This window comes from Protopterus annectens, chromosome 3.part0 (assembly GCF_019279795.1).
Source record: "Protopterus annectens isolate FY-2018-M chromosome 3.part0, PAN1.0, whole genome shotgun sequence".
Taxonomy (NCBI): Eukaryota; Metazoa; Chordata; order Ceratodontiformes; family Protopteridae; genus Protopterus; species Protopterus annectens.
The window spans coordinates 1,137,788,104-1,137,813,138 of record NC_056731.1 but is presented as its reverse complement, the minus strand read 5'-3'; the positions used below and the strand labels follow the sequence as shown (position 1 = coordinate 1,137,813,138).

At 41.5% G+C, this 25,035-nt stretch overlaps 1 protein-coding gene across 1 annotated transcript in view; it reads left to right on the top strand.

The window, feature by feature from the left end:
- The first annotated feature begins 7,238 nt into the window (after window positions 1–7,238).
- RBBP8 (RB binding protein 8, endonuclease) overlaps window positions 7,239–25,035 on the top strand; it is a 2,682,217-nt gene continuing 2,664,420 nt past the window's right edge. Inside the window, exon 1 of the mRNA XM_044065365.1 lies at window positions 7,239–7,469. The gene's annotated coding sequence lies outside the window, so the exon portion shown is untranslated. The remainder of the gene's footprint in view (window positions 7,470–25,035) is intronic.

Genomic DNA, 25,035 nt, shown 5'->3' with positions numbered 1-25,035 from the left:
TGCTTATTTACAAAAAAAAAAAAAAAAAGGTTGTTGTGGGGGCTTGAACCCTGCCTGCCTACTCTTAGGCCAGCAACTCTACCGCTAAGCTATTACTTCTTGGCTTACTTTGCATATTTAGTTTTTATATCCTTTTCCACTGACTGCTAACTGCAATTGCGCTAGTAGCACACCCAGCGCTACCAGCACACAGTAGCAAACATTTACGGGTTTAAAAAAAATAAAACAGGTTTTAATTTAATTTTATAACATCTCTTCACTTTATACACTGATGGTCTGTCGGGGCATGTGTCGTGTAGTGTGTTTATTCACATTTCCATGGCCTCTCTCGTGGCTGTTTACTTTCAGCCATTCTAGTCTTCCGGGGGCGTGTCCGCTTGCAGGGCTTAGCCTACAGACACGCCCCCTACTCTCTTACACGGACCGTGTAAGAGTTACTAGTGTGATTCAGCATGCCTCATACACCTCATGCATATGCATGACATGCTGACATCACACCGTTTAACTGCAGCCTCCGTGTAAGAGTTATAACTCTTACACGGAGGCTTCGTGAATCTGGCCCTATGACTGTACCAACTATTACTGTAAAGAATACCTCTTGCTGATGACATTGCTATTTGTGCAGTTTTAATGGCTTTTACTCTTCACAAAATGCTTTTAAAGTTTATATTCAGAAAATGTTCAAGAATGCAAACTGCATGTAGGCTGCTAGAGACATGACATAACACACTACATACGTGTTAACTGGTTAAGTGAGTTTCAGTTGCTAGTACTTCTGACTGCATTTGTGAAACTAATAGATATTACATAAATACATATATATTATTAATAGCATACTGTGGCTTGCTAGCACTTCTTATAAAACGTATGAAAGCAACTTAATATTTTTATTTATTATTTTATCAAGACCAAAATGATGAATGTCACTTCCCTATGATAATTTTCAAAATGCAATATATTGTTTCCCATAACAGTAACACAGACATTAATGTAAAAAGTAGCAGTGGGACTATACATGTCAACTGTCCAGATTTTTGCCTCATATTTTTTATCTGTTCCTCAAAAAATTTGGTAAGGACTGAATTCACTATATAATGACAGACATTTAAGTTTCAGACTTCATATCCTTCAGAAAAATGCATGGAAACCCAAAACCTTTTACTTTAGCACTGTTCTAAGTTTATAAGGGCAATATTTAAAATGTGTCCCTACTTTACTGTTTTGGCTTTGTCCATATTTCTTGTACTACGAGGTTGAAAAGTATGCGAACATCATCAACATGGTCAGCTGTAGGGCATGCATTTGATTCAAAAACAAACAGATAAATAAAATACTGCATTTTACTTCCCCCAATATCATAAATTGCAAAGGATTAAAGTTTTAGCTCGGTTGGGGTAAAATGTGTTCTGACGATACCCACAAATGTAACATACTTCTCAACTTCTAAGTGCAAGAAATCTGGACAAAGCCAAAAATAACAGTGGAACAAAGACCTAAAATCAGAGGCAGATTTTAAATATTGCTATTAATATCTTAGAAAGTTGCTAGAATAAAAGGTTTTGTTTTAGCATGCATTTATTATGTCTGAAACTGAAAAGTATGTCATTATTTGGTGACTTCAGTCCTCAATGATTTGCCAGAAAACGACAAATTTTATGAGGAACAGCCCAAAAAAGTTGTGGCAAAAATCTGGACAGTTGGGATTAAAGAATGTAATGTTAAATTACTTTTTAATCAAGCGCAAAATGATAATTGCTGCAGTGCTGCTTCCCTGTGGAATGTTTTAAGCCATGTAAAATTATTTAGTTGTTTGCAAGTACTTCTTCTGACTCAAACATTTGTGAAAGCAATGCAATGTTTATCAAGACTACAATGATACTGCATCTTGCTTTAGTGCAATAATTTTTGACAATGACTACACACATAATTCAGTCTCAGTCTCTTAGCACAAAAAAATCTGAACAAAGCCAAAATATGGTGGGGGGGGGTCAAAGCCCAAAAAATAGGGACACATTTTAAATATTGCCCTTATAAACTCAGAAAGTTTCTAGAATAAAAGGTCTTGTTACCATGCATTTTTCTGAATGATATGAAGTCAGATCTGACCACAAGCTAATCACCATGGATATCTACAACCCCCCCTCACCCACCCCCTAAGGAAACCACTGTAAAAAACTTCTCCAAAGCCAATTTTGGGCTTCTAAAAACAGAAGTGGCTAACTTCACAACACCCATGCAAATGGAAAATAGGTGCATGACTGCTGAATCATACACCAATGCACTGTATGAGCACATACACATGTGCATGAAGCGGGCCATACCAAACAGAACCAACATGCTCTCCTCCAAAAAAGAAGCCAATCTGGTGGTCTCCCACCATAAACAAACTCTACAACAGAAGGAAAAACTGTTGCAGTAAAGGTGAAGTCCCAAGATTGGAAAAACTTCTTTGCTAGCCTCAGCAAAAAACTGAGATCCATCATCAAATCCTCTAAAACTGGCTATGAAAACAAATGTGCTGCAGATTCTAAAGACAGCCACAAGGCATTCTATAGTTATGTCAAGAATCTACATGGCAATACTCAGATCTGCTCTGAGTTACAGCACAATGGCAATACATATACAGAACCAACTGATATTGCCAGCATATTGGCTGACAGGTTCAGTGGAACCTTCACCCCCCTAAAGGGCCTATCACAATACCTGAGGAATACAAAGTCCCTATTATTATGGCTACACAGGCTGTGGATGAGGGCAAGGTAGTTCACACAGCCTACATAGATCTTGCCAAGGCCTTACACGCCATCCCTCACTCAGGAATCATAGATAGACTCATTAAACTAGGCATAAACCCCTATGTAATAAGATGGGTTGCCAACTGGCTCACTGATAGAACCCACACAGTGAAAGTAGCAGACTCCAAATCTGACTACCGACCAGTTACAAGTGGTGTCCTATAGGGATCGGTCCTAGGTCCTCTCCTGTTTGGCATCTACTTCTCTGAAGTTCAAGCCAACACAAAGGGACTCCGGCTGACCAAGTTCGCAGATGATTGCAAAGTGGGAGCCATTATTGATTCTCCAACTGATGTATACACTCTACAAAAAGGCCTTACTGACACCAATGACTTGTGCCAGAACAATGGCCTTAAGCTCAATGCCAAAAAGTGCATTGTCATTCCCTTTGGGAAAAAATTGCTGCCCATGAACTACCACATAGGTGGTAGTCCACTAAACACCAAAGGTGTGATAAGAGACCTGGGGACACAGGTTGACAGCAACCTTTCCTTTGATAACCACATTGCCACTGTAGTAAGAAAGTCCTTCTATGTGGCACATCTCATTACAAAAGGTTTCTCATTCAGAAAGAAAGAGGTCATAATCCCTATCTACTTGTCCCTCATTAGACCTATTATAGAATACAATGCCACATTTGGTATGTACCTCATTAGACACCTACAACAACTGGAAAGGCCACAAATACCTCACTAAGAGGATCTTAGGCCTTAGACATATGCTTTACACGTACAGACTCAAAAAACTCCGGCTATACTCTGTCTCTTATCGCCTACTTAGAGGCGATCTCTGCTTGACCTACAAAGCCATGTCTGACCCAGATCTGCTACATATGCTACACCTAAAGAAATCCCAATTCCTCCGTGCCACAGCTCCAGGGACCTTAACCTCATTATCATAATAAACAAAACATGCTGGAGGGACAGGTTCCTAACCCAGAGACTTCCCATACTCTGGAACAAACTTCCCATTCACATCAAGCAATGCAATTCACTGGCCCTCTTTAAGAGAAATCTTGACGAATGGGTGGGCAATAGGAAGTTCACCCCAGGGATCACTTCAGTGGCCTTGCTTGACAGGGGCACTGGGAAGTAACCTTCAGTGGCATGATGCCAAGGAATCTTCTAGGGCTAGGCTTATACAGGCTCCAGGGCCGTTAGCCTAGTATACACCTATGAACCTATGAACCTATGAAACTCAAATGCTTTGCCAGAGATGTTCTGCACCTGTCGCCCCTGAGATTCAGGTTACTGGCTTAGGCTCTTGCCACCCCTATAGTGCCTTTTTTAGGCAAAGTTCAAAGGACAAAACCACCACCATAACAGGTACAAGCATGCAAAATCTGAAGGCAATGCTACTCAATGCTATAAGTCTAAACCTCAAAATGCACTCTCTCGAGACACTCCTAAAAATGGAGAACATTGGTATCTGTGCCGTAACTGAGACCTGGTTCAAGGCTCCAGAGAGCACCCCTGCAATACCAGGCTACAACTCTTACCACATTTTTCGACCACCAAACCAGGACCAAAACACTAAAGGTGGAGGAGTGTCCATATTCACACCACCAGCTAGTTGCCCAACACAATGCGTCTAAAATTCTCCAGGTGCAACTAACACTAGGTAAGACTGCAATCTAAATCGTAGCTTGCTACAGATCGCCCACCATGCCCCAAGATTCTCACTAAACCTTTCTAAACATACTGGAAAATATTGAGATACAACCAAACACTTTAATACTGGGTGATTTCAACTACCCTGCCATTAACTGGGAAAACTACTCGTGTACCAACACCTTTGCCCAACAGTTCTTGGGATTCATAAATTCCAATGCCCTGGATCAACTAATCCATAGTCCCACCAGGGGCTCCAGTATCATAGACCTGGTCATTACCAACATGGGAAATTGATGCCCCACACCGATGGTCACCCCCTCATTGGTCAGGCCTGACCATGAGCTAATCACCCTTGACATCCATATTCCTCTTCCACCCCCCAGTAATGAAACCTCTGTAAAAAACTTCTCCAAAGCCAACTTCATGCTACTCAAGTCAGAAGTGACAAACTTCATAACACCCATACAGATGGGAACTGAACGTTCAACTGCTGAATCCTACACTAAGGCACTGTACGAGCACATCCACTTGTGCATGAATCGTGCCATCCCAAATAGAACCAGGACGCTCCCCTCCAAAAAAAGGAAGCCAATCTGGTGGTCTTATGCCATAAACAAACTTTACAACAAAAGGAAGAAACTGTTGCAGATAAGAGGAAAATCCCAGGATGCAAAAAACACCCTTACCAGCCTCAGTAAGAAGCTGAGATCCCTCATAAAATCCTCTAAAGCTAGTTATGAAAATAAAATTGCCAAAGACAACCACAAGGCATTCTATAGCTATGTCAAGAATCTAAATGGCAGTGCTCAGATCTGCTCTGAGCTACAACAGAATGGCATTAAATATACTGATCCTAAGGATATTGCCAGTACCCTGGCAGATCTATTCAGTGCCAACTTCACCCCCCTCTCACCCCCTAAAGGGCCCATCTCAATACCGAAAGATTACCAAATTCCGGTAATAACGGCCACACAGGTAAAAACCGCACTCTCCAAAGCTGAGTACAGCATGTATGGGACCAGACAACATCCCGGGAGGTGTACTACATGAACTACAAAATTAACTGGCACCTCACCTAAGTGTCATGTTTAATCATAGCCTCGCCTCAGGCTTCATGCCCACTGAGTGGCGCACAGCTACAGTTATCTCACTCCACAAGGGGGGATCCAACTCGGATCCTGGGAATTACCGCCCCATCAGTCTGACAAGCCTGATCTGGAAGGCCATGGAACATATTATCATGGAACTTATAAACAAAGACATTGGCGACCTTCAAACACTGGATACCACCCAGTTTGGGTTTGTGAAGGGCTGATCTTGTCTCCTGAACCTGATTGACTTCTTCGAATCAGTCTCCAGAGCTGTGGATGATGGTAAGGCGGTCCACACAGCCTATCTGGACCTCACCAAGGCCTTTGACACCATCCCCCACTCTGGAATTATAGATAAACTTACTAAGCTGGGCATTAATCCCTATGTCACTCGATGGGTTTCTAACTGGCTTACTGACAGAACCCACACTGTAAAGGTAGCTGACTCCAAATCCAGCTCCAGACAAGTGACAAGTGGAGTACCTCAGGGTTCAGTACTGGGACCGCTCTTGTTTGGCATCTACTTCTCTGAAGTACAGAGTAACACTAAGGTACTCTGGATAACAGAGTTTGCAGATTACTGCAAACTGGTAGCCATTATTGAATCCCCAAATGATGTGTAATAGGGCCTTACAGAAACAGATGCTTGGTGCCAGTGCAATGGGCTCAAGCTCAATGCCAAGAAATGTATAGTTATCCCCTTTTGGGAAAAAACATGTACCCATGAATTACAGCATAGGTGCAGTACACTGAACACCAAAAGTGTGATAACAGACTTAGGAACTCAGGTGGACGGTGGTCTCACATCGCCACAACAGTCAGAAAATCATTCTATGTGGCACACCTCATCACTAAGGGCTTTTCATCCAGAAAAGAGGAGGTCATTGTCCCACTGTACTCATCCTTCATTAGACCCATTATAAAATACAACGCCCCGTTTGCTATGTACCTCTCAAGACATCTACAACAACTGGAAAGGCTGCAGAAATACCTCACTAAAAGAATCACAATCCTAAAGCAGATGCCCTATGTTGACCATCTAAAAAAATTCCAGCTATACTCTGTCGCATATCGTCTACTCAGAGGTGATCTCTGCTTAACATATAAGGTCATGTCAAACCCAGAGCTGTTGGACATGCTACACTTAAATAAATCCCAATCCCTCAGAGCCACACGCTCTAGGGATCTAAACCTTGTCATCACAATGAACAAAACATGCTGGAGGGATAGGTTCCTGACCCAGAGACTCCCCAGACTCTGGAATAGACTACCCATACATGTCAAGCAGAGCGCCTATTTGGCCCTCTTCAAAAGGAACCTTGACGATTGGATGGGAGAAAGGAAATTCACCCCAGGGATCACGTCAGTTGCCCTGCTAGACAGGGGTCCAGGGAAGTAAATATTGTGGGAATAAATAGCCAGGGAATTGTTATGGCTAGGCTTGTATAGGCCCAAGGGCTGATAGCCTAGTACCAACCTATGAACCTATTACTTAGTGAATTCAGCCCTCACTAATTTGCCACAAAAAATCCAGACAATTACGGATTTTTATGCGAAACAGACCAAAAATATGAGTCAAAAATCTGAACAGTTGAGAGGCAAGATACACACCTTTAGTAAATAATGCTACTGCATAATTCAAATGCACGGCAGACATGTCACATGAGCACTGACAAATACTTGTTTATAAAGTTACAGTAAATACGTCTCATGGCGGCTCTATCAATACGTAATGACGTAGAGAAACGCTACCGCTCCTGTAATATTGAGAACATGAATGAGGGTTTGTAAACAGTTTTACGGCTGCACGAAAAAGCCGTAGGTCTCTAAATAACGCATGCACGTGGTATGGGTTAGTTGCTGATCACCGCGGCAATTTTAAAACAGAACTGGATTTTTTAATGTATAGAAGGGACAATTTTAAGTGCGACTTTTCCTTTTGGCATGTTTTAAGCCGAAGTCGTTGTAAGGTATAGTATATCTGAGTTGCATTTACATTTTTATTTAATAAGGTCTGTCTGTAGTTGCGTAATTTGTGTGTGCATGTTTTCAGTCAGGTATCCGGGCTTAATTGATGTCACGTGATGCACACCCCTTACACATATGTTTCACATTGCGTTTATTTTAAATTTCTGCCTAATTTTCTTATGACAGACTTTTCATTTGCACTTTCGCCTCATTAGAGGCAGGTCACTTTTCAGCTTTTTTTGGACTCGTCACATTGCCAGATGAGCAGTTCCTTCCAAGTGCCGTCACTTAACTAGTTCTTGTTTTTATGAGAACTTTCTCCTGTTGGCAACTTATTTTGCTTCTGTCAGCAACTTATTTTGCTTCTGTCAGCTTGGTCTTAACTTGTTTTAGATCGTTCTAATAAGACATAAATCCATAAGCAATCGGGGATACTTTTTAAAATTTTAGTCTAAACCTATGAAGTTGACATAAGAGTATACGAATATGGATCATCACCTGCCCCACTTTGCGCAGGGTAGTCCATATTTGTACAGTTGTCTCAAAAGAATGGCAAATGTCCTGAGATCATCGTCTGAGGACAAAAAATTCCTAGGTTTTCTTTAATAGTTGCATAAAACAATTATTTCCCGAACGCCCAAATGTTATATGAAACAGTCTAAGCGACTCAGATGTTATAAGAATAAACTTTTATTTTGGGGAAAAGGTGATGGTCATTCCTGTGCACTGGTCGTGGGTATTGTTTGTACGGCAAAATATTTTGGGCATTTGAAAAGGTGGCAACTGTAATGTGAATAAACGTTGAAATGCAGACTGTACATGCTGTCCTATATTTTCAGTTCAGTAAGGTAGTCCTGAATATGACATGTTTCTGGGGAGGAAGTGATTGTGTATCTTTAAACAGTTAGTAGCATATTTATGTATGATCGGTTTCATCTGCAAAGATGTTCAGTGGTAATGTTTAGACTGTATTCCATTGTTTGATTCCTTGAATAGTTCTGCCATTAGTTTCTTTTCTTTTTTAGCACCTGCTTTGCTTTGTCCTTTGTTTACCATATTAGGATTTGTTTTTAATTTCAGTAGATTATTAGCTTCTGGGACATAGAACAAGACATTTTTGCCATCAGTTTATCGGCCTTTGCTGTGGTCTTGGCCATTGGTTGCCATCTGTTGTGAATCATGCTGTCTTTCTTCAGAGTTCCTGGCTTGCCCTGATATTGAGGAACTGCACCCCCTCTCCAAGGGAAGGGTGCATGAATGGAGACATCCTATAAATCTGGAAGCCGTGATACTGTGTCATCTTTGTTGCTTTTTTAAAAGTATTTTGTTCTTTTGGGCCTATCTCCGCCTGTCAGCAGTTTACTCCTTGTGCCCCAGATACACCCAGATTTCTCTGGTGTAATCTTCCCTGCCTTCACCAAAAGCTGCCAGCACTGTGGCTCGAGCTGTAAACTGCTGCACATTCCAACCTCCCTGGCCTGTTTTAACAGCAACCAGGTCATGGGGTTGGTCCTGGGTCAACTGGTTAACATTCAGGGCTTAAGTCCTCCCTTCATTGATCCCACTAGCAGATTGAGGCTTTTTGCTGTATCCAAGCACATGATCTGAAACGATAACCCTTGATCCCTGGTGGTTGAAACATTCTTCATGAATGCTACCCAAATTAGGAAGAAAGATTTCTCTCATCAGAGGCATTTTAATCAAGGCCTAATAAAACTTGGTCTTATTGTCATGTTTTATTAATCAGCTAATTGTTTTTCTGGAACTTTACATAGAATACATATTAGATTTATTATTCTGTTTACATACTGCACTTGTTAGATTTATTATTCCGAAGCTTGCAAAGCTTGATTTAGGACCATCCTACTTCTGGATCATAGAAGGCTAATGGCCTGAGAGCCCTTACAAGCCTAGACAAATTTTACCCGTATTACCATGCTCAGCACCTATTGTCCCTGTCTAAGAGGGATACAGGTGGAACCCCCGGGTTGAATTCATGGTTACTCATTGAGTCGTCCAGATTGTGTTTGAAGAGGGCCAATGAGTTGCTCTGTTTGATGTTAAGTGGGAGTCTGTTCCAAAGGTGTGGTAACTTCTGGGAGACAAACCTGTCCCTCCAGTAGGTTCTGTTGATGTTACTTACCAGGTTTAGGTCTTTTAGAGTGAGTACCTGTGTGCCATTTGACTTGTGGATGTGCAGTATTTCCAATAAAGTGGGGGTCAGAGATTGCCTTATATGCTAGACAGTGATCGCCTCTGAGTAGTCTGTATGAAACAGAATAAAGTGACAGTGATTTCAGACGATCCACATAGGATAGCTGCTGAAGACGCTTCTTTGTGAAGAACCCTTGTGGTCTGTCCAATTGCTGCAGGTGCTTTGAAAGGTACATGCCAATAGGAGCATTGTACCCAATTATTGGCCTAATTAGTGAAGAGTACAGGGAGGTAATAACTTCACTTTTTCTCGAGACACTAGTTTTCTTACCACTCTGGAGACATGGTGATCAAAATCAAGGTTGCTGTCAACCTGAGTGCCCAGATCTCTCAACACTGTGTGTGTGTACTGAGAGTATTGCCATTGATGTGGTAATTTGCAGGAACATCACTCTTGCTGAAAGGGATGGTAGTACATTTTTTTGTATTGAGTTTGAGGCAATGACTTTGGCACCAATCATTTCTTTGTGCAAGACCTTCTTGAAAGATGGTGACATTGTTTGGAGATTCTATGACTTCATCCAGTTTGCAGTCATCAACAAACTTTGTCAGCCACAGTCCCTTGGTTTTAGCTTGTACTTCGGAGAAATAGATTCCAAACAGTAGAGGTCCCAGGACCAATCTCTGTGGAACACCACTGGTAATGGGTTTGCTGTTGGAGGTGGATTCCCCTATTTTGACTGTATGGGTTCTATCGGAGAGCCAGTTCTCAACCCACCTTACAATGTATTGGTTGTCTAGCTGGGAGAGTTTGTCAATGATGTCTGAGTGAGGGGACAGTGTCAAATGTCTTGGCCAGGTCTAGGGAGGCTGTATGCACAGATTTCCTCTCTTCCAGGGCCCTTGTGACTGTTTTGAAGAAGTCCACCAGGTTTAACAAGCATGATCTCCCCTTGACAAATCCAAACTGGGTAGGATCTAGTGTTTGGAGATTGCCTGTATCTTTGTTGATAAGGTCCATGATGATTCTCTCCATGACCTTGCAGATAAGGCTAGTCAGGCTAATAGGTCTGTAGTTCCCGGGGTCAGTAGAACACCACGTTTGTGCATGACGATAACGGTGGCTGTTTCACATTCAGCTGGGAAGAAGCTGTTGCTTAGGCTGTGATTGAAAAGTGTAGCCAATAGTGATGCTAATTCTTGTTTGAACCCATGTAGGATGCAGCCTGGGATGTTATCATGTCCCATTGATGCTGTGTGTTTGGTCTTAGGGTGTTTATGACTTGCTCTTTAGAGATACAAGGTAAGGGACAGGTGGTAGGGATGTCATGAACTACGTGTGGTAGGGACAGGGGAGTGAAAATTTCATCGAACCTGTTGGTTAGCTATGTCCACTGGCTCAGTGTATGTGTTACCATTAACTACCAGTTCGGTGCAGATCTGAGCTTTACCTTTTAGGTTACGGATGTAATTAAAGAACGCCTTATGATTGTCCTTAGTTGAGGAAGCTAACTTGGGTTCATAGTTTGCCTTGGAGAACTTCACGAAAAGTCTTATTTGCTTATTTAAATTGAGGAGGCAGTGTCTCCAGTTTAGAGGCCTTGCCTTCTGGCTCTTGGACAGCAGTTTCTTCATTTTATTGTAAATCCTGTTAATGGTGGTTGTCTCCCAGGCAGGTTTACTTTTCCTTGAAGAGCTTGTTTTGGTCCTAACAAGTACTGCAGAGTCAATGCAGTTATACAGGTGCCTGTATAGAGCTCGACATAGTTACCGGTTCTGCCTGAGGAAAGAGGTGCAATGATGCTATTAATATGTGACACTCGTACACTGGCCCAGTAATCAAGGAGCTCAGTCCTCACCACTAGCACCAGTGAGGGGCATGCACATTGGGAAGGATATGAAATACACACACAGTAAAGTACAGTTTCCCGTAAGAGCACAGAGATCGCAGTCAGTCTGGGGCTGGTTTCTTCCATTCTTTCTAGATCCCCAGTAAGACTTCCCACTGGCACAGCTATAGGGTACAGATCTTAGTCTAGTGGTCAAGCTAAAACCTCCAACACCCTCTCTGTCCAACCAGTGCTTTGTGTCCCTGCCCAAGTAGCTGACACACACACACACACACACACACACACACACACACACACACACACACACACACACACACACTTTAAGATTTGATTTATATACAAACACACAGACACTCCTGGGGAAGGCTGGCACAGGTTCTCCAGCTGTGCTCCCTTTCGGCCCGACTATAAAGTAGTAATTACTGCCACCAACCACTAATATCGGCTACTAATAAAGCCCTTAACAAGGGTGTCCAATTTTACTGTGCAGTACTATTATCCAAATAGTAAGTGTGACCAGAACTTTTAAGGCTATTGGAGTGGCTTAGTACAGTATCACTAAATACATGCAAGTACTCTAGAGCTTAAATTATCTCTACAAAAAACAGCCACAGTTGAAAGTTCCAAAAATATTTAATAATAAAAACACAATACAAATCTTCTCAATTCATCACAGGAAATGCTTAAAATAATATGTAGAATAGTCTGACATAAATATAGAAAACAGTCTAATCTTATTATTTTCTATCTATTTCTAATTTCTAAGAGAAACGACATTCTAAATAACTTACATACATACAGAGCAAAGGCAGAGTACTGGTGAGTTGATGTGTTCGGGTTCAGACAAAATTCAAAATGCCCTAATTCTCTCTTTCTCTGAGAAAGTATTAAATTGATAATACATCACTGCTGACTCATTTTAGATTGTATCATTCTTGACACTTCTCTGGTTTAATTTCCCAGGCTAACAGAAATTCAAAATTTAACATATCTTTGTAATCTTGCACCTGCAGGATCCACAGCAGTAAAAGACATTATACATGTAAAATCTAGCAATTAACTCAGGTCCCAAAACAATAGAAGGAATGTCTTAGCCCAGGCATCATGTCTCCGAGTTTGAGATCAGTCATGCAATGCTTGACTTATCAGATCTCTTCCAGCAGAGTGCACTGTGCTTACATTTTTGAAGCTCAGTACAACATAGAGTTCTCTTTTACATTTGTAAAACCAGCCTGTGAATTATATTAATATTTACAAATCACATAGAATTAGTTACAAGATTCTGTCTGGCTGGGCTGGCAACCTTTCAGTTTTTCACATTTCTCCCCTCTGAGAACTCAAGCTAGTTTTTCAAGTGACCCTTGAGAAACATTGCTTGAGAGGGTTAGGTCTATCCAAGTATACCTTACCCTATTCTGGCTTGAGAGCCCATCTGTATTGGCATTGCTAATCCCACTGCGGTGCTGCACTGACATATCATTTACTTGCAACCCTAGGCTCCATCTTAGCAATTTAGCATTTTGCTGGCTGGCTTGGTGTAACCATGTTAGGGGATTATGATCTGTAACTGCAGTGAATTTCCTTCCATACAGATAAGGCTGAAGTTTCTGCAATGCCCACACTATGGCTAGATATTCCTTTTCTACATCTGCTAGCATTCCTCCCTGAGTTGGAGCCTACAACTGAGATAAACCACTGGGTGCTCTTCTCCCTCTGAAGAAAGCTGGCTAAGTACAGCCCCCACCCCATGGTTCGAAGCATCCATCTGCACAAAAAATATTTGCTGTAATCTGGATTAGCTAACACAGGGGGTCCTCCTAAAGCTTCTTTAAGCTTCTGTAATGCCTGTTCACATGCTGTGGTCCACACTACCTTATCTGGCCTATTTTTCCTTGTCAGGTCTGTGAGGGGAGCAGCTATGGTACTATAACTGGGGGCGAACTTTCTGTAGTACCCTGCTGCCCTAAGAATGCTCTCACCTGCTTTTTGGTAACAGATGCAGGCCATGCCTGAATGGCTTCCAATTTGGCAGGTTCTGGCCTGATGTTACCACTCCCCATTGTATGTTCCAGGTAGGAGATCTCTGCCATACCCACCTGACATTTGCTCAGCTTAATGGTCAACCCTGCCCTCTATAGTCTGCCCAGCACCTTCCTGACATGCTGAAGGTGCTCTTGCCAGGAATGGCTGTAGATGGCAATATCATCTAGGCAAGCAAGGGCAAGTCCTCCTGCTACTGCTAGGATATGATCTACCAGCATCTGGAAAGTTGCTGGGGCATTTTTCATCCCTAAGGGCATCTTTGTGAACTCATACAAGCCAAAAGGAGTCACAAAGGCTGACCTCTCTCTAGCACTGGGAGTCAAGTACACCTGCCAGTAACCCTTGGTAAGATCAATGGTGGTAAGATACTTAGCCCCACCTAGCTGCTCTAGGGCTTCATCTGTCCTAGGCATGGGGTAAGCATCTGACTCTGTGTGACTATTTAGTTTCCTGTAGTCCACACAGAACCTGGTGCTGCCATCCTTCTTTGCACCAGCACCACTGAGGAGGCACAGGGACTGTTGGACTCTTGAATTACCCCTAGTTCCAACATCTCCTGCATCTCCTCCCCCAGAGCCTGTTTGACTCTCTCAGGCACCCTATAAGGGGCCTGCCTAATAGGCTTTTAGGGTCCTGTATCCACCTAGTGCTGCACCAGGTGGGTGCACCCTGGTTTCCCAGTGAACATTTCCCCAAACACCTGTAACACTGCTTGGATTTCTCGAACCTGGGTAGGAGATAGCTACTGGGACATTGCTACCCCTTCCACTGAGGTGTCCTTCCGAGCCTCACTGAGGTGTCATTCTGAGCCTCAGTGAAGAGATCAGTCACCAGATCTCCCTCAGACTCCTCCTGCAATCCACTGCAGATACTCAGCACGAGGGCTTCCCTATCATGGTGAGGTTTCATCATGTTGACAAGGTACAATTTGTGCTCCTGCCTAGCAGTTCTACCATGTAGTTAACATCACTTACCTTGCTTACCACCTTGTAGGGTCCCTTCCAGGTTGTTTGCAGCTTGTTGTGTCTGACAGGAATGAGAACCATTACCTGGTGCCCTACAGCAACTCTCTAGCTTGAACATACCTGTCATACCAGACCTTTTTCTGCTGTTGGGCTTCTGCCAGGTTTTCCTGGGCCAAGTGCATAAGTTCCTTGAGCCTTGTCTTGAGGTTTAGGACATATGCCACAACAGATACTTGTGAGATTCACACTCACCCTCCCACTTATCTGGAATTAAATCTAGAGGTCCTCTCACCCTATGCCTATACAGCATCTGAAAGGGTGAAAAACCTGTGAATTCCTGGGGAACCTCTCTGTAAGCAAACAGATGGGGCAAATATTTGTTCCACTCCCTCTTAAACTGGTCTGCAAATACCCTTAGTGTGTACTTGATTGTAGAGTTTAACCTCTCAACAAGACCATTTGTCTGGGGATGTTAGGGGGTGGTCTTCAGGTGTTTCACCCCACAGTACTCCCACAGACAAGCCAGCAGGTCTGACATGAAATTGGTACCTCTGTCAGTCAGTACTTCTTTTGGGAAACCTACCCTGCTGAAAATCTCTAACAAAGCATTTGCCACCTTTTCTGACTCAATGGTGGACAAAGCCACTACCTCAGGGTATCTTGTCGCATAATCTGCTACCACTAGGATATACTTTTTCCCTGTGGAACTTGGGCTACTCAGAGGCCCCACAAGATCCATAGCTACCCTCTGAAATGGCTTCTCAATCAAACCCTCTGAAATGGCTCCTCAATCACAGGCATAGGCATCAAAGGAGCTCTCACCTTGTCTCCTGCGTTGCCTACCTTTTGGCACTGCTCACAGGTCCTGCAGTACCCTGTTACATCTCTGAAAATTTCAGGCCAATAGAAGTTCTGTATAATACGTCTCTTTGTATGCTTTATGCCCATATGACCTGCAAAGGGAATATCATGGTCTATGGCTAGAAGCAACAGATAATAGGCTCTAGGCACTACCAACTGCTGTATCCTCACCTTCTAGCCCTCCCTCATGGGTCCACTGTTTATACAGTAATCCTTTGTCCCAGTATACAGATTCCCCCTTTCCTTGAGAATCAGGTGCCTCACTAGCTACCTTCCTCAGGCCTTGCAATGTAGGGTCTGAGAGCTGAGTCTGTCTTAACGCTCTCTTTGTAACACTTCCCAGCTCCCCTTCCACAGGCAGTTTGGCATCCTCTGACAGTGGTGCCTCACTGTCAGCCTGGGTACTACTACTCACCTCTACCTTTGTAGTAATTTTGTCCAAGGGAACATCAGTATCCACAAGCAGCTGTGGCTCACCTTCAGTCTCACTGCTGTAGAGTAGCTCCCTCCCTGAAGTAACCAACTCACCAGTCCTGGCTGCAAGTATGCAGTCTGACTGGGTCTCCCCAGGCTACCAGACCCACATGCTTGTCTCCTAGCCTGTCTGCGTGTAACTACATAAACACATGGTACTGCCTCATCAAAATCCTTCCCTATCAGGACATCTGCAGGATGGTAGTTCAGTACCCCTGTTGTCTCAAGACAGCCTACAATTGGCATTTTGTCTTTCCCACTTACTGGTTCCCTCACCTTTTGTTCTCCACCTTGCCTCCATGGATGTGTATATGCTACATGGCCCCACTGGTTGCATTCAAAACATTTAACCCTAGGTCCTGGACAGGCACCTGGACTAGTGGCTTCCTCTGGTACTGGCAGATTCTGTTGGGCCAGTCTGGGCTGCCCATCATGGGTTCCTTTAGACAAATGGGCAGTACTGGAGGCCTCTTTCTTGTGCAAAGATGCCCTGCTTGCTAGGTATAGGTCTCCCTTCTTCCCCAATTAATCTGAAGTAGCACATTGTCTATCAGATAACCAGATTCCCATGTCCTCAGTCAAAGTACTAAGGGGTTGTTCCCTCACCAAAAGGTCTGCCAGCCCTTCAAAAGTGGTGACCTGACACCCACTAACCCACCTATGAAAATAAGTGCTCAGTTCAGCAACATATTCGCACACATTTTCATCTGCCTTGCGTCTATGCTCACGAAACTTTTTCCTATAAGTTTCAGGTGTTAGCTTAAAATATTCTAACAAACCATTCTTTACAGCATTGTAGTTCAATGTCAGATAATTTGCAAAGTACATTTACAACTTTACCATGGAGTAAGGGGGTCAGGGCCCATACCCAGAGCCTTTGGTCAATATCATGCTGTTTTACATACCCTCTCAAACATATGAATGAAACTATCAAAATTATTCCCCTCTGTAAACTGTGGAAGAAATTTACTGACCTTTTGTGCTTCTGGGGTCTGGTTACTCCCTTCCCCTTTACCTCCATGACTCTGGTGAAGAGTCAGCATCTCCTTTCCATGCTGCCTGTGCCTTTCCTTCTCCTCAGTTTCCAGGTGTAGCAATTTCTCATTCTCCTCAGCCTGTAGATGTCTCAGTCTCTCTACTGCTTCTTCTTCCAAATGCCTGGCCTCCAACTCAAGTCTCTTTAGCTCCAGGTGGATTTTTAAGTTCCCTGCAGTAGGTTGAGCTGTCCATTCTCGGAGTGTTGTACATTTCCACGGCTAGTCTGATCATCCATCTGATTGCTATTTTCTAATGCAGCTGTGTCCAAAGCTACAGTCATGTCTGCCTTAGTCAGGATTCCATGCAGCAGTCCCTTAGCCTGGAACATCTCAGCCAACTGGCTCCTTGTCAGCTTGCCATACTCCTCTGCTGACATGCTTGCCTACTTTCCCTGACTAACTAAGCTAACAAAAGAAATAAAATAATTGTGATATGAACTCTGAATATTCACTGCGTGGCTGATTTAGAGTACAAAAACACCTTCAGTGATCACTGTACACAAGCTATAGGAATTCACTATCCACACCACTACAAGCCAATTAGTATGTATCAAACAATTAATATGGTGTTGTGGATATCCCACTACTGCCACCAATTAATATGTGACGCACGTGCACTGGCCCAGTAATCATGGAGACTCAGTCCTCACCACTAGCACCAGTGAGGGGCATGCACATTTTGAAGGATAACAAGTACACACACAGTAAAGTACAGTTTCCCTTTAGAGCAGACAGAGATCACAGTCAGTCTGGGGCTGATTTCTCCCTTTCTTTCCAGATCCCCAGTAAGACTCTCCACTGGCACAGCTATAGGGTACAGATATCAGCCTAGTGGTCAAGCTAAAACCTCCAGCACCCTCTCTGTCCATCTAGTGCTTTGTGTCCCTGCCCAAGTAGCTGACACACACAAAGTTTAAGATTTGATTTATATACAAACACACACGCTCCTGGGGAAGGCTGGCACAGGCTCTCCAGCTCTGCCCCCTTTCGGCCAAGACTATAAGGTAGTGCTTACTGCCACCAACCACTAATATCAGCTACTGTTAAGGCCTTTACCAAACGGTGTCCAATTTTACTGTGCAATACTGTTATCCAAATAATAAGTGTGACCAGAAGTTTTAAGGCTATTGGACTGGCTTAGTACAGTATCACTAAATTCATGCAAGTACTCTAGAGCTTAAATTATCTCTACACAAAACCGCCACAGTTGAAAGGTCTAAAAATATTTAATAATAAATAATAAAAACACAAGACATCTTCTCAGTTCAACACAGTGCTAGTCAAGAGTTCAGACATCACAGGAAATGCTTAAAATAATACTGTAGAATAGTCTGACATAAATATATAAAACAGCTGCTAGTCTAGTCTTACTATTTTCTATCTATTTCTAAAAGAAACAATGTTCTAAATAACTTGCATACATGCAGAGCAAAGGCAGAGTACTGGTGAGTTGATGTGTTCAGGTTCAGACAAAATCCAAAATGCTCTAATTCTCTATCTCTCTCTCTCTCTCTCTCTCTCTGCGAAAGTCATAAATTGATAATGCATCACTGCTGACTCATTTTGGATTTCACCATTCTTGACACTTCTCTGGTTTAATTTCCCAGGTTAACAGAAACTCCGAGTTTAACATATCTTTGTAATCTTCCACCTGTAGGAGCCACAGCAATAAAAGACATTATGCATGTAAAATCTACCAATTAACTCTGATCCCAAAACAATAGTAGGAATATCTTAGCCCAGACATCATGTCTCCTATTTTGAGATCAAACAGTCATACATTGCTTGACTTATCAGTTTTCTTCCAGCAGAGTGCACTGTGCTTACATTTTTGAAGCTCAGTACAACATATAGTTTAATAACAACATATAGTTCTCTTTTACATTTGTAAAACCAGCTTGTGGATTATATTAATATTTACAAATCACATAGAATTATTTACAAGATTCTGTCTGGCTGGGCTGACAGCCTTTCAGTTTTTCACATATACTATCCCATAAGAGGTTATAATCTGCTTTGGAGAAGTTCTTTAGTTGCTCCTAGGGCAGGGTCAGGTGTGATAGTTACCTCAAATGAGACTGTTTTCTGGTTAGATCTCACCAAGGATGAACTCACAGTGGGAGAGCTACAGTGGTTTCCCATATTTGTAAGCACCGGGTCCAGGATTTTGGCACCCCTGGTGAGGGTGTCAAATAGCTGGTCCAGGGCACTGGAGTTGACAAAGTTGTGGAACCTTTGGGCAAGTGAGTTTGAACAGGAGTAATTCACCCAGTCAATGCTAGGGTAGTTAAAGTTGCCCAAATTTATGGTGTTAAGATGTATCTTGATAGACTTAAGTTGACTTAAACTTGATCCAAGTGGGCAGAGTGTGTGCCCTGATTCATGGAGGGGGTTCTGTAGCTGGCAATGACTTGAATAGGTGTCGTACCAACAGTTAATTGCACATGAAGTATCTCTAGGGCATCTGGAGGTGTATTTATCCTTGGTAAATATTGATACACTGCCTCCTTTAGTTTCTTACCTTCAGTTTGTGGTCTGAACATGTGGAAGGAGATGCAACCTGGTATGGCTGGGGTGTTCTCCACAGCCTTGAACCAGGTCTCTGTGACTGCATAATGTTTGCATCCTCCACGATGAGGACTTCTTCCAGTGAGTGCAGTTTCATGTTAAGACTCCTAGTGTTTAGCAACGTGACATTGAGGTTGTTTTTGGTTGCTATTCTTATGTCGGAAGTTTTGTCCTTGTGACCCTGTGTAAAAAAAGGCACTGTGGGTGTGGCAAGAGCCTTAGCCAGTATCCAAAATCCCAGGGGTAACAGATGAAGGCCATCTCTGGCAAAGCATCGAGGTATGTCAATCATGTCATCCCAGGCTGACAGATACTGGATCCCCTTAGAATGACGCCAAAAACTAAGCTAATTATTGAAGTTTCTCATTTTTTCTTTGTACTGAGGCATCATTGTAGGTGAAGGTAAAATTCTGCTTAAGGTTAAGGACATACTTGCCTGAGAGACATAGTCCAAGAGCTCAGTCATGTCTCATAGGTTCATACTAGGCTATCTGCCCTGAGGCATTTCTAAGCCTAGCCAGAGTGTATGTGGCTTACACCACCCCTTAGGATGAGAATACTACGCCCTTTTAGGGTTTAGTTTACTATGCCTCTGTCTAGTAGTGACACAGAGATGACCCCTGGGGTAAACCTACGATCTCCCATCCACTCGTCGAGATTTTTCTTCGTAAGGAACTATTGTTATGCAATGACATGCCACTTGTATTGTAACATTTGAATGGCAACCTGCCATCTCTGCCTAACAAAGTGAATGATTTCTGAATAAAGACTTTTTTACTTGCTCACAAAAGCAACATATTTAGTTAATTTAGTTGAAACATAAAGAACACATTGACATCTGTTTAGCAGTTAGCAAATAACATAACTCAAAGAAAGCTGTTGATTAAAAAGACACAACTACACTTTCCAGAAACATACATAAAGCAGCAATTCAGAGAACTCCCATTATTACTTACTGGAGAAAATATCCTGATGTAAAATGAATGGCAAAAAAATGTTATACTGTGGGAGTACAGAGTATACTAGGAGAAAAACAAAATCACATCTGTTTTCCAGCCCTTCCTCATATTAAGGTAGAGCAAATTAAAAGAAAACCACATAAAGTGATACATGAATATTAATGCAGCATACAAGATGAGGGTGTGATAAAACATAGCTTCTGACCAAAGTGGCTATTTAATGTGGTACATTTGTAGGTTACATTTCTTGACAGCTTTGTATAGTTCTAAAATATTTGCAGTTGTCATTTACTTTGAGTAATACCTTTGTCACGTGCACCCTTGTGTCTTTTAATAAGTGTTTTTAGTTGTCATTGTGACTCGTAGTTTTGTTTGGTTATTACTTGTTGTGTATCTTTTTTTATAAATATATTAGTGTCTTCTGTTAACATTATTTAAGTGGTGCTTTGTAATTCCACCTCATGTATCTACTTTTTGTTTCTTAAACAAAGCAATGTCTTTCGGCTTTTCCTGGTTAGGGGTTGCCACAGCGGATCACTGGTCTGGTAATGACTGGCAGTGAATTTTTACAGTACTGAGTTCCCAGCCTGATACCCAACCTTCACAGAAAGCACACCCACACGCACACATAACTACCTGTAAAGTTGACGCAGCCGCAGACTCCGCACAGAATGAACTCCAGCTGAGAATCAAACCGAAGAACCTCTTGCTGTGAGGCAAAAACGCTTACCACTGAACCACCGCGGCCGCTTTATACATTGTAGACAGTGATGTGGATGTACATACCACAATAGAAAAGAAAAACTATAGCAAAGAGTATTAATTTTCATGCATTATGTATATATAAGTTTTCTTTTTAACTGTTATCATTCATTCCAGCGTTACATAAATTGCGCAATTCCTGCCTTCCCTTAAACCTCATTCTTCATCCTGAGCATTATTCTACATGGATTGTTCTCATAAATTGCATTTCCTTCTATGTAGTTTGCTGTATCCCTTTTGTAAAGATCCCATCTCAGTTCTTTTATCTCCTTTACAATATATGGTATGTCATTTATAGTTGGTTTAAATTTTAACTTCTATTTTCTAGCAATTTTTGTTTGCCACCCAGTGGTGTTAAACTTAGTGGTGCCTTACTGTGTCTGGGCAATTTAGATCCTATGTTCCAGTTGAAATGAAGTACTCTTTCGGGAATTTTTAAAATCTACCAACTTGTTACACTCACAAAAAGCATGTTTCCAGTTTTCTCTGTCTTTCCCTTCACACCTCCACTATTTGCTGTCTACCCATGAAAAAATTCTCTGAAGTCTACTTGGGGTATAAAGACTTGCATGAAAACACTTCCAAGCAAAATCATAAACCTTCTGGACATTGTTGCTTACTTGGGAGGCATATATATGTCTTCCCATTGTTTTTTTGTATAGAGTCTTAACATTCTCTGTTCCCACTGTTTTCCAACCTCCTCTGGTGGATTCTTATAGTTGTCATACAATCTTTTATATACCCTATTTATTATTCTTTAACAGCATCTTCTGCTCTAGACTCAGTTAACAACTCTGGAAGAATGAATCTTTCAACACTCTCATCTCTCTTTTTCTTTGCATATACTGTCTTGCCTGATCATGATGGGGAAGGCAGTCTCCAATCTGCAGTCCAGACTTCTTCTTGGCGTCATCCCACTCTGTTACCCTTCCCTTTCCAGTTGCTTCTGGTACCTTGGTTCTTTTGCTAATTTTTATCAAGTAAATTCCATCTCACTTCTTGCTTATTTCCTATATCACTACTTGTAGTCATTCCTATTAGTAAAATCTGGTTTCTCCATTTCCTTGTTGGTTTAGTTCTTGGAATACATCCGTCTAATTTATGAATTTAATATTTTATATGGTTGTTGTTATTCTCTTTAATGACCTGCATCCCAAATCCTACTCTTACTTCTTGAACTATGCCATCCCCCTGTTTCATTATAGTCATTCCTTTCCACTTTGGTTTATAACTTTCTGCTCTTCTTGTGTATCTGAGAAGAATCCTTTCAAATCAGTTTATCCTAGAACTTCCAAGATGGCTGCACACTGATCTATAGCTTAACTTCAGCTCTCCAGTGTGAAAGCAAAAGCAGAGAAAAAAGGAGTACATCAAAACTGTTTTTTTGGATAAAACTCAGTTACTGTCAGCAAAGAAGAAATCTGGGAAACATGATAGAAAAACAACCAGAAAAGTTGAAGAAAAATAGTCTATGAAGGATTCTGCAACTGTCGATCAAAAAACAGTTCAAGCTTCAGCTTTGGTTCAAGTAATAGCTTCCAATAATTTTGAGGAAAAATAAATCAAATGCACTCTAAGGTGATTAAAATAAATGAAACTATGAAGGAATATATCAACTCAAATAAAAGGCTGGAAAAATAGATGAAGCTTTAACTAGCTGTTCATATGATCTGATAAAAGTGCAAAAATCAGAGGTTGAAATGAAAAATCTGGCTGAGTATGATGCTTCTCAAGAAGAGCAGTTTCAAAAAATAACAAGAATTAGAAGACAAGAGTGCGCAGAGAAAGAATATATCAACTCAAATAAAAGGCTGGAAAAATAGATGAAGCTTTAACTAGCTGTTCATATGATCTGATAAAAGTGCAAAAATCAGAGGTTGAAATAAAATCTGGCTGAGTATGATGCTTCTCAAGAAGAGCAGTTTCAAAAAATAACAAGAATTAGAAGACAAGAGTGCACAGAGAAAACCTTAGATTTTCTGCTGTACCAGAGAAGTTGAAAGGAAGAGAGTGCATTAATTTTATGAATGTACAGATAAGCATCTGGACTGGTATTGGGGCTAAAAGTTATATTTTTTCTGAAAGCATACAAGCTGTTTTTCACATCTGGGATGGAATAGAGATAAGAACAGAACAGAGAGCAGCCAGTGTAAGTGGGAACACAGGCTGTGGCATGCACATTAGCATGGGTAACCTTAATTCTAAGTTAGGTAATGCTCATGGGTGCAGCTATCAATTTTAGGGAGTTGATCCCATTTGCAGGGTTAAACGTATTTTTTTGAAGATGTACATTGTTTTGTGTTTATCCAAATTAATAGGGGATGGGGTGTTTTGAAAATGCATTTAGTTTTTTTTTTGTGGGTATTCATTAAAACAAAAAGTCTTAAACTGTAACACAAGCTCAAATGGAGATGAAAAGAAAGAACTGTATGAAAGTTCAGCCTCCTGAAGATTAGTTTGTGCATGTAACATAAAATTTGGAAATCTACATTAAAAAAATGTGGCATGTATAATAGGTGAGGAACAATAGCTTTTATCGTGATTGCTATGCTATCCATGTTATCTTGGAATGTAAATCACTTTACAGGTCTAGACAAAAAGGAACGAGTATTGAATTAAGAAAAGCAGAGTGAAAATAATGCTGCAGGATACGTGTTTGCAAAGAAATGAGCATGTGAATTTGACAAAGTAAGGATTTGGGAAGGGATATTCGGCAGAATATCAGCGACAAGGGAAATGGAAATAATTATACTAATTGCTAGAGGGGCTCCAATAGTAATAGAAGGAAAAATACAATAACGATAGATTTCTGGTAGTAAGGAGCTACTGGCAAGGGAGGAGGATTAGACTGGTGTGAGCTTAAAGGGAGAGTGTCATGATTCCCTGTAGCTCTCATTGTTTTGATTTAGCTGGTAGGTCAGGTGATCTTATTGTTTACATTCAGACAACTTTTAGCATGATGGCTCAGGTTTCAGTACCTTGGGGGAAGGGTAATTTGCACTTAGGAAATGCTAACCGTTTCCTTTGTGTGTTCTTTTTATTTACAGCCCCATAGTGTTAGGAAAACATTATCACTTCACTTAGAAAAGTAATTTCTTTTTTCCTTTGTATCCAAGTGGTTCAGTCTTTCACCTTGCAGGCAGACAGAGCAGTGGATTTTTTTAATACTCTCTGCAACATAGATGTTCAGTTGCTTGGGTTTATTGCTGATGTCAGTAGATGCATTTTATGATATGGTATGGAGCAGTGTTCATGTATTTATGCAGCTACTCATCAGGGTGCTTTTTACATGCATACCCATTTCAGTTTGTTGCTGTGGTGGTTTCTATTGCTGTTGGTTATATGAAAAACTGACACAGCAGTTACAGGAGATGTCCTTAGGTGAGCAGTACAGGAAGCATTAGTGCTGATGATGGAAGAAAAAAAGAACACTTACATTGTAGGCACTCAACAGGTAAGTTAGCTTCCAATACTAGGCATATGGAAAGATATTGTTCCTCACTGATGAGGAATCACCCCGGTACTAATTCCGATACATAAACAGTGTTTCAGGGAGATGATTTATAACCGGTCATCTGTAATACCACATGTTCTGCTTGGGTACTACCCAGACAGAACTTTAATGAGCTTATTGCAAGGATACTTTATGTAGATTTAGTCTAATGTGCTGTAAAACATTAACTCTCTCCAAGCGGTTTCAACATCACACATTGAGTCAGCAGAAACTGATGAATTCCTTTCTCTCTTACAAGTACTTTCAGAATGAGAAAAGGTAAGAGCCAGAACTAAGGCCCAAGTTAAGCCCAATAAGTAAGTAACAGAGACAGGAGAAGATAAATGTTTAACTTTCTGCTTCTTTTTGACAAGAAACTCCGTAGATGCAGACCAACCCATT